At 39.3% G+C, this 10,735-nt stretch overlaps 2 long non-coding RNA genes across 2 annotated transcripts; one reads left to right on the forward strand and one right to left on the reverse strand.

The window, feature by feature from the left end:
- Positions 1-483: 483 nt before the first annotated feature.
- On the reverse strand, positions 484-1,563 carry LOC125709289 (uncharacterized). The gene is made up of 2 exons (XR_007382672.1): positions 619-1,563; positions 484-568 (listed from the first exon to the last, which is right to left on the reverse strand). It is a non-coding gene; the product is annotated as an uncharacterized LOC125709289 (long non-coding RNA).
- Positions 1,564-7,945: 6,382 nt separating this feature from the next.
- On the forward strand, positions 7,946-10,346 carry LOC125709083 (uncharacterized). The gene is made up of 3 exons (XR_007382604.1): positions 7,946-8,041; positions 8,417-8,570; positions 9,278-10,346. It is a non-coding gene; the product is annotated as an uncharacterized LOC125709083 (long non-coding RNA).
- Positions 10,347-10,735: the final 389 nt, after the last annotated feature.

The following is a 10,735-nucleotide window of genomic DNA, read 5'->3' on the forward strand; positions in this document are numbered from 1 at the left end:
CATGGTGCTAAATGCAGCTTACTGGTTCCTATTAAATGTAATTAAATAATCATGTACACCTTCTTTAAAATAACAAGACTATATCCTAAATTCTTGCACCCCTGCCTGATTCCACAGTTCCTACCCCACACTTACGTGGCCCCCCTCCCACCCTTCCATGACTTGTGAGATAAGAAAAGCAGACTTCTGCCTGCCTGGTCGGTCATTTCTAGCTGCTATTTAGGTTCTTCCTCAAATCCTGTTGCCTAAATGACTTATATCCCACTCATATTAATTTAAAATTTCGCTATAAGAAAACAATCCTTATACATTTTAATAAAAAACGTGAACTATATATGTTTGGTGTTTTTTGATTGAGCAAACTCTCGTGTTTTTGTGTGCGTGTCCGATACAACTGTAGTTTGTATCAACTTTTTTTTAGTTTGACCTCCGGGGTGTGTGTTTGTCCGCATGCGCGTGAATAAACATTTACTGAAAAACATATTTATTAAAATAACTAAGACTTTATTCTGTCAAAGTTTTAAAAAATGTGTTTTGATGCATGTCACTAAATGCTGCTTAATAGTACCTAACCGGGGCTGCTCCCCCAGAGACAGTTGCTATGCTGCTTAATAGTACCTAACCGGGGCTGCTCCCCCAGAGACAGTTGCTAGTCCATTTATTCTTTTAAAGACTACTGATTCCAATTTGGTGCCATATGCTTTTATCTTGTAGGCCGTAGGATAGCTCCGTTTCTACCAGCTATAGGCCATGGGCGTCTGGGCTATTATGCTTAAATTCTTTATTAATTAGCGTTGGCTATGTGCTTTATAACACTGCTGATTCAGGTCTCTTGTAGATTTTCTCTTGACCGGTCAGCGCAGTCTCTCTCTCTTGTACATAGAAAAAACAGAGAATACCTATTATTAGAATGTTATTTTTAATTGAATAGCATTTTTATAACAGGAATAAAAGAAATAATATACTTACCGGGTAAGGTCTCGATGAAACTTGTGGTTCTTTGGCTGGTACAAACTTTGGTAAGGCGTTGTGCCTCTAGGAGGAGGAAAAGGCCCCCCGCTCGACGTAATACAATTTAATTGTCTCTGTCACCCCATATCTGCACGGTCATGTATGACAAACAAAACTATAAACAGAATTTACTGGCGGGGAAATTGTCAGACTTGATGTATGACCAGGTGGTACGGCCTTGATGATGCTACTCGTGCCTGTGTAAGAAAATTATCTGTAATTTGGGACGTATGTGAAAACAAAACTTTAAACAGAATTTACTGGAGGGCAAAAGTGTCAGACTCGATGTATGGCCCGCGTGGCCGGGTAGGGGGGCGCCTCGATGGCCAGGTGGCACGGCCCTGCAGAATTTACTGGCGGACAAATTGACAGACTCGATGTATGTCTCGACTTATGACCTTTACAAATTGGCGCCATACGCCGATGTGATACAAACGCTTGCGTGAGGAAAAAACACACGGTCAAAACTAGCGCCGAGCGTTTTTATTGGACGATAGACCCTGCACCTCCTCCTCTCATTCTTTGCTCCAACTTTACCATTTTATCCCACAGTCTCTCACAGTTTCTCTCAGACTCGCGCAGCAGCACGCCTCTCAGCTCTCCCGCATCGCTCTCTCCAAGGATTATCCAAAGCCGTGCGGACCTTTCCGCGCTACCGCACCAGTATGTGAATAAGTCCTTTGCTGATTCTCCGAAGCCCGGGGACCTTACCACGCTACCGCACACCGTACGCTCGCGCTCCATCAGGTAACCCAGCCACGCTCACTCCCGCCCGCGCACCACAAAATAATAATAATAATAACTTATTCAAATAACACACGCTCATAAGCACTCTCATCAATATCATTTTTAAAATAATACACACTCATAAGCACTCTCCTCAATATCATTTTAAAATAATAAACATTTAAAATAAGCATTTAAAATAATAAATAATTAAATCCAAATACCATTGCAGCACTAACACAACCAACCCAGGCCCCCTAAGCCACAATCATTTAAAATAATAAATAAATAATTAAATACAAATACCATTGCAGCAGTTACACAACCAACCCCCCGGGGAAGAAGACAAAAAAAAATATTTAAATAAATAATTAAATCCATATGCTATTGCGTCAGTTACACAACCAAGCTCAACCCACTACAACATAAGCTCCGCCCACTGAACTTTTGAACGTGACCTTTGACCCGACCTGTCATTTTGACAAAAGCGGTATTCCATCTCTCTCTCTGATATGGACTAGCAACTCTCTCTGGGGGGAGCAACCCCGGTTAGGTACTATTAAGCAGCATTTAGTGACATGCATCAAAACACATTTTTAAAAACTTTGAAAGAATAAAGTCTTAGTTATTTTAATAAATACGTTTTTCAGTAAATGTTTATTCACGCGCATGCACACAAACACACACACACACACACACCGGAGGTCGGGGGGCTTTAGAGTTTAACTTTAGGTTGCTGATCGCAATGTGTGACCAAACCCCAAAGCACCCTAACTTAGTCGTTTACTAACTTATCGCGAAAAACAGACAGAAATAGACTTGTAAATTTTAAAGAAAAGACATTAACTGTTTTTTGTTAATGTTTAAAGGTATACAAACTACAGTTGTATCGGACACGCACACAAAAACACTAAAAGAGTTTTGCTCAGTCAAAAAAACACCAAACATATATTGTTCACGCTTTTTATTAAAATGTATAAAGATTGTTTTGTTATAGGGAAATTTTAAATTAATATGAGTGGGGTATAAGTCATTTAGGCAACAAGATTTGAGGAAGAACCTAAATAGTGGCTGGAAATGACCGACCAGGCAGGCAGAAGTGTGCTTTCCTTATCTCACAAGTCATGGAAGGGTAGGGTGGGGTGGGGGGACACATAAGTGGGGGGGTAGGAACTGTGGAATCAGGCAGGGGGTGTAAGAATTTAGGATATAGTCTTGTTATTTTAAAGAAGGTGTACATGATTATTTTAATTGCATTTAATAGGAACCAGTAAGCTGCATTTAGCAGCATGTTGCAAATACACATTAAAAACTTTAAAGAATAAGGTCTTAGTTATTTTAATAAAGACATGCTACAAGGTGCCCACGTGCCCAGCTTATATAATCTACAAGCTTGATCTGAGATGCTTGCTGGAGTACAATGCTAAGTTGACAACGGTAACGGAGCTGCAGACTGTTTGATAGTTAATGAAACATAGTTCAAATTCAACAGTGTCAGTAGTCATCCACTATGCAGGGAGACTACAGATTAACTATAACGACCCATTTAACTGCTGTCATTATTTTAAAATTTTTTGACAGAATAAAGCCTTAGTTATTTTAATAAATATGTTTTTTCAGTAAATGTGTATTCATGCTCATGTGCACAAACACACACACACACCGGTGGTCAGGGGCTTTAGAGTTTAACTTTATGTCAGTGAAAGTATAGGTCCGCGATGTGTATACAGGCCCCAAAACATATTAACTTAGTCGTTCATGAGTCTTATTGTGAAAAACCACGCAAAATAGACATGTACATTTTAAAGAAAAGACATTAACGGCTTTTGTTAATGTTTAATTGTATAAAAACTTTAGATGTATTTGTTAAACAGTCAAACAAAAATGTGTTATTTTAAAGTAGTATAAAATATAACCTTAACTTTGGACGCAAGATGAACAATCTACACACACAGACACACACACACACAGCAAAGCCCCGAGCATGCTCACAAGCACACAACCAAAGGTGGGCTTTTAGAGTTTGGTCAATCAAAAAAACATCAGACCCATATAGTTTACGTTTTTTATTAAAATGTGTAAGGATCGCTCTGTTAGAGCGCAATTTTAAATTAGTATGATTGTGATATAAGTCATTTAGGCAACAAGATTTGAGGAAGAACCTAAGTAGCGGCTAGAAATGATCGACCAGGCAGACAGAAGTCTGCTTTTCTTATCTCACAAGTCATGGAAGTGTAGGGGGATGTAGGAACTGTGGAATCATGCAAGGGTGTAAGAATTTAGGATACATTTTTGTTATTTTAAAGAAGATGGCCATGATTATTTAATTATATTTAATAAGAATTAGTAAGCTTTAATAGGAACTAGTAAGTATTTAGCATCATGCATCAAATACACATTTAAAACTTTAAAGAATAAGGTCTTAGTTATTTTAATAAAGACATCCTACAAGGTACCCCACGGCCCCAGCTTATAGCGTCTACAAGCATGATTTGAGATGCTAGATGGAGTACCATGTTAAGTTGACAATGGTAACTGAGATGCAGCCTGCTTGATAGTTAATGAAACATAGTACAGATTCAACAGTGACAGCGGTCATCCAATATGCAGGGGGACTAGAGAGTGACTATAGTGCCCCATTTAACCGTTGGTCCTTATTTTTTAAGAATTTTGACAGAATAAAGCCTTAGTTATTTTAATAAATACGTTTTTTTTCCAGTACATGGTTGTTCATGCTCATGTGCACAAAGACACACACATCGGGGGTCAGGGGCTTTAGAGTTTAACTTTAGGTCAGTGAAAGTATAGGATCGTTATGTGTATTCAGACCCCAAAACATATTAACTTAGTCGTTCATGAGTCTTATTGTGAAAAAACCGACAAAATAGACTTGTAAATTTTAAAGAAAAGACATTAACAGCTTTTGTTAATGTTGAAATGTATAAAAACTTTAGCTGCTTTTCTTAAATGGCCATAAAAATTGGCTCAACACTATTAGTTTATATGAGGATGGGGTGTTTGCAACAGTCACAATCATAGCAGGCAAGCATAACATGCCAAAGAAACATCTCTTTCATTTATTTCAAAGCAGACACTTTGTGCAAAAGTTGTTTCCTCATTTCCCAAACGGCCACCAGAATGGTATGGTCCTTAAAGACCTTTCATAAGACTTGGAGGCCCTGTCCTGAGGTTTATCAAAGACCAGGTTCTTACACTATAGGAGACTGATGCTGTTTAAGTACTCGAGGGGATGACCCCTGCAATGAAATTTGTAACATTTCAAGATGTATATTTTAAAAGAATGAAGTGCCTGGCCAGTAAGAGAGGCATGGTATCGGATGGTGGAATGTCGAACAGGTTTGTTAGAGGGTTAGAGGAGATAGAACTATGTTTTGGCTCTGCTCTCTCGATTATCTGAGTTCTGGACAGACATATTCAAAGCCATTGAGCAGGACATCAACATAGTTCTGCCTCCTCTAATCCTCTAACAAACCTGTTCGACATTCCACCATCCGATACCATGCCTCTCTTACTGGCCAGGCACTTCATTCTTTTAAAATATACATCTTGAAATGTTACAAATTTCATTGCAGGGGTCATCCCCTCGAGTACTTAAACAGCATCAGTCTCCTATAGTGTAAGAACCTGGTCTTTGATAAACCTCAGGACAGGGCCTCCAAGTCTTATGAAAGGTCTTTAAGGACCATACCATTCTGGTGGCCGTTTGGGAAATGAGGAAACAACTTTTGCACAAAGTGTCTGCTTTGAAATAAATGAAAGAGATGTTTCTTTGGCATGTTATGCTTGCCTGCTATGATTGTGACTGTTGCAAACACCCCATCCTCATATAAACTAATAGTGTTGAGCCAATTTTTATGGCCATTTAAGAAAAGCAGCTAAAGTTTTTATACATTTCAACATTAACAAAAGCTGTTAATGTCTTTTCTTTAAAATTTACAAGTCTATTTCTGTCTGTTTTTCGCGATAAGTTAGTAAACGACTAAGTTAGGGTGCTTTGGGGTTTGGTCACACATTGCGATCAGCAACCTAAAGTTAAACTCTAAAGCCCCCCGACCTCCGGTGTGTGTGTGTGTGTGTGTTTGTGTGCATGCGCGTGAATAAACATTTACTGAAAAACGTATTTATTAAAATAACTAAGACTTTATTCTTTCAAAGTTTTTAAAAATGTGTTTTGATGCATGTCACTAAATGCTGCTTAATAGTACCTAACCGGGGTTGCTCCCCCCAGAGAGAGTTGCTAGTCCATATCATTTCTCACTTAAAACATGACAGGGCTTTTGGCGTTGGAAAATAACGCATTTACTTAAAATAACACATTGACAAACACGACAAATGTTTTTATCCCTTAAATTATTGAAATAACTAAGGTATTAGTCTAACAAAGTTTTTAAAATGTTTTTGAAGTACGTAGCTAAATACCGCTCACTAGTTCCTGCATCTATTACATTAATACTGTGCTGGGTGTGTTTTATTGAAAATAAAACGAACAAAATACAACTAAATTATTTTATTAATTAAATCTTATTGGCTTAAACTTTATAATAATTTGTCATACCCCCGTTTAAGTTACGGCACTTTACCCTGCTGATTAAGCCATTGAAGTTAGATACTTCATCCAGCCCCACAGGCCCGCAGCGGGGCGCCCGGGGCTATGCTAGAGTCCCAGAGCTGTGGTGTTAGCCATCGACTTTTATTTCAATTAGACATATATTATTTTATACTATTTACGAATGAAACAGATTAACAAATAGACGTAATGTGCTTTCTGCCGGGGCGTGAATGCTGTCTGTCTGCTTGTCACACTCAGGACCAGCGGTTAAACGAGATGTTACACGCACTCTGCAACAATTTGTCAATTCTCATAGTCTTATCGCTCACTGCCGCGGACATTAGCTGATCGACATGTCTAGACATGCAATACGCATAAATCCCCATAAAAACAGGATTGCTGTGTTTTTATCGTTATAAAATATGACATTTTGTTAAAAATAAACCGTTAACAATACACAACTACTGCTTTTACCATTCAAAACTGCCCGACTCTCTTTCCTCTCTAGCTAGAAAAGCTCGACGCGTCCGGTGACCCCTTAAAATTATTATGCCTTAAAACGTATTTAAAATGTCGCATTGATAAATTCATATAATGTATTTTATTCTTTTAAAGACTACTGATTCCAATTTGGTGCCATATGCTTTTATCTTGTAGGCCGTAGGATAGCTCTCTTTCTACCGGCTATAGGCCGTGGTACGTCTGGGGTATTATGCTTAAATTCTTTATTAATTAATGTTGGCTATGTGCTTTATAACACATTTTATACTTCTTTTACATACGTTTACTTATTGTATACACACTTTAAAGTTCCGAAAACGACTTGCCTCAGCTGTTTTCAATAAAAGACTGGTGTGTGGGTATCGTGGCTGCACGCACAAGCGCGACATGGAGAGTTATTTTAACAAGGATCGCCAGCGTTATTCCTTGATTCTTGTTGTCGAAATGCTTAAGATGTTTTATTTTAAATAACACATTAGCCGAAAAGAGTTTCATTGCTTAAAAACGATGAGGTTAAAGAGGCTTATTTGAAATAAAAGATCAGCATGTGTTGTTATACATCTTTTCAAGTCCTGTTTATACCTTTTGATTAACCATACGTAGATAAATTTAGCTAAATGTAGCTAAGCAATCCGGGGGTGTTGTGTTAGAGACCGACTTTTATTTAAATTAGAAATAGATTATTTTACACTATTTACAAATAAGCATATAAAATATAGAATTAGTGTGCATTCTGCCAGAATGGCGGCATGCTTCTCACAATCCAGGCCAACGGTTCGCATCACGACAACAATTTCCGCTGGTAGCCATTTGACCGCTGCTTCACGCAACGAGCTGGCTCAATAAAGGAAATGCTGTGTGGATCTACGCGCGTGCGCCACACGAGAGTGAGAGCATGCATTCGTTTAAACAAGAATTAACCGCGTTATTCACCGATTATTGCTATCGAAAATGCTCCGAGCGCTTTACTTTATTATTCACATTGACAGAAATGTGCCTAATTACTTAAAACATTACGGTTATAGGGGTTTTATTTGCTAAAACAGGCGCTCCGCCGGCGTAGCCATTTTGAAAGGGGCGTCGGTGTGGGTGCGCATGCGCCAAGCGCTGGACTAGCGATCGTCCATTCCGCCCCGCGTTGTTCAAACAGGGCAGTCGCATGTGTAGGAGCTCCGGTATCGTTTCGGCCTATTTCTTCTAAAAGTTTGCCGCTTACATGCTTTCTCCAACCTGGTAAATATAACTAAAGTCTTTCGTGTTGGTTAAATGTAATGAATGATCGCTTCTTTTAAAACGCCGGCTGTATGTTTACTGGTTTCGCTTGCGCTTGTTTAAATTTGCTCTTCTGCTACTTCTTTCGGGCATGTCTGCTTAAAATAACCCTGCTTTTATTTTTAAAATAACCCTAAAGTTTTCCTTCTTTTGGTGCTTTCTTCTTTTAAAATACGCCGCGGCGCTTACTAACAACACAAGGGCCGGACGGACGCCCCCGCTGAACGTGTATGCGCTAGCTTGCCATCATCCTGCTCTATGTTTTATTATACCTTAAAAACGTAATCAAAAACCACATTAATAAAATACATGTAATGTATTTTTATTCTATTAAAGTTTAATCTCCCAAACCACCCTATCGGCAACACGTGGCATAAGCATGTATTGATATCATATATGGGCATAAACCCTCGACCAATCAGCATCAAGGATAAGCCACTTCCTCTTATGACGTCAGAAGCGGAGAATTAAGCTCCGCCCAATGTACCAGGTAACAATATATTGTGGAAAATCCTTGTTCAGCTAATTATTTTTCCCACAGGTGCTGACAGTGTGTCCACAGTGAAATGGGTCTGTGTACAGAAAGGATGATCTGTTACAATCCCATGTTTCTATGGTGACAGATATAAAACTCATGTGAAATACTGGTGCAGAGGGTATCATGTGAGGTCATGTACTCCCATAGTACACACTGACTCTCCACAGGAGGGTAAAGTGTCAGTCAGAGATGATCCTGACTAGCGAGTCTTCACTGTGACCATCAACAATCTGACAGCTGAGGACTCTGATCGGTACTGGTGTGGTGTGAAGATCAGTGGAGCCTCTTTGATCGGGTTAATCTGTCAGTCACTCATGGGAAGATGTCTGTACTGCAGACTGTAGCCAATGAGATGCACAGTATGTAACATGTCATTGAGTCAAGAAGGAAGGACATTAACGCAAACACTGAAGGAAAAAATGTTTTAATATTTAAAAAATCTGCATTTTAATTTAATTCAATATGATAAACGAGACTTGGAAGAAGTAACAGTGTCAGCTAAATTGGGTGACTTCATGAGGTTAAATATGATAAGTAATATGTTAAAAAATATCAGTTTATTGGGCAAACATTTACATATGCATGTTGTAATGAGCTGATGATATTCATAAACATTTCATTGCTATGCAAATCTTTGAGTGTTTTACCTGTGTGTTCAGGTCCTCCAGGGCTGTCAGTGGACAAACAGGAGGTGACGGGTGTGGATGGAGACAGTGTCAGTGTTACTATGGAAACAACAAAAGACATAGGATGTGGTGTAAGATTGGGGGTTCCTGTGCATCAGAGAGATCAGCGAGTTTGGATGGGAGGCCTGTCCTGATCAGGGATGAAACAGAAAATAAAACCTTCATTGTGACAATGAGTGGGCTGGAGAGGAAGGACACTGGCTGGCATTGGTGTGCTGCTGGAAACCTGCAGATTCCAGTTCATATAACTGTCAAACGTAAGTAATTGATTTAAATCTGCCTGTGAATCCTTTGTGCTTGAATATAAATAGATAAATACTAATTTTATTTTATTTTTGAAACCCAGCAGTTTCACTCACAAAGGGGTTTGTGCTTCTTTGTGGGGATATTTATCAGCTGTTGTGAAACAATTATTTATTGGGATTATTGTTTCAATGATAGTGGCACGGTGGTCCAGTAGGTGGCGCTGTTGCTTCACACCTCCATGTTCAGGGGTTTGAATCTGGCTTCTGCTCTTTCTGTGTGGAGTTTGCATGTTCTCTACATGCTGTGTGGGTTTCCTCCAACAATCCAAAAACACACAGTCAGCCTAATTGGTGTCTCTAATATAGAATGTGTGTCTTCTAGTTTATGATCAGTCTAATTGTGTGAAGACTGACTAACATGTCTGTAGGTGGTTTTTCATTGCAGCGTAGGCCAGTGTTACAGTTGTACTCTGTAATATCTGTTCCAGTGCTGCATCCATCCATTGTCTGAAACTGCTTGTCTAATTCAGGGTCCCTATGGGCGCAAGGCAGGGTACGTCCCATGACAGGGTGCCAACCCATTGCAGGACACACTCACACTCCATTCTCTCGCACAAGCACACCTACCGGCAATTTGACAACTCCAATTAGCCTCAGCATGTTTTTGGACTATGGGGGGAAATCAGAGTACCTGGAGGAAACCCCACAATGACACGGGGAGAACATGCAAACTCCACACACACAGAACTCTGGTAGAGACTTGAGCACACGTGCCAGACGTGTGAGGTGACATTGCAAACCACTGTGCCACCCTGCTACAATAAATACATTATAATATGTTAATAAAATCATTTATCTCACCTGTTCACTATCAGTGCCGTGGGATGTGAATACTTTGGTCATGACACTAATTCATTGTTCTCCATCTAATCATTTTCTCTGTAGAATACCTTTCATAATTTATATTTCAGTTTCAAGAGTGACCTTTTCTTAGTCTTTATTGACTAACAGAGCACTGCTTTTTATTAACGATCCTTTCTCCTGTTTCCACTGCTCTCCTTTTCTCTGCACATGAGGAAGAAGGAGGGGATAATGAAAAACTGAGGTAAGCATTCAGCAGCATTTACAGTAGTGTGGGGATCCAGCTAGCAGCATTTACCTGATCACACAGTAATGGGAAACTGTC

Source organism: Brienomyrus brachyistius, chromosome 15 (assembly GCF_023856365.1).
Source record: "Brienomyrus brachyistius isolate T26 chromosome 15, BBRACH_0.4, whole genome shotgun sequence".
NCBI lineage: Eukaryota > Metazoa > Chordata > Actinopteri > Osteoglossiformes > Mormyridae > Brienomyrus > Brienomyrus brachyistius.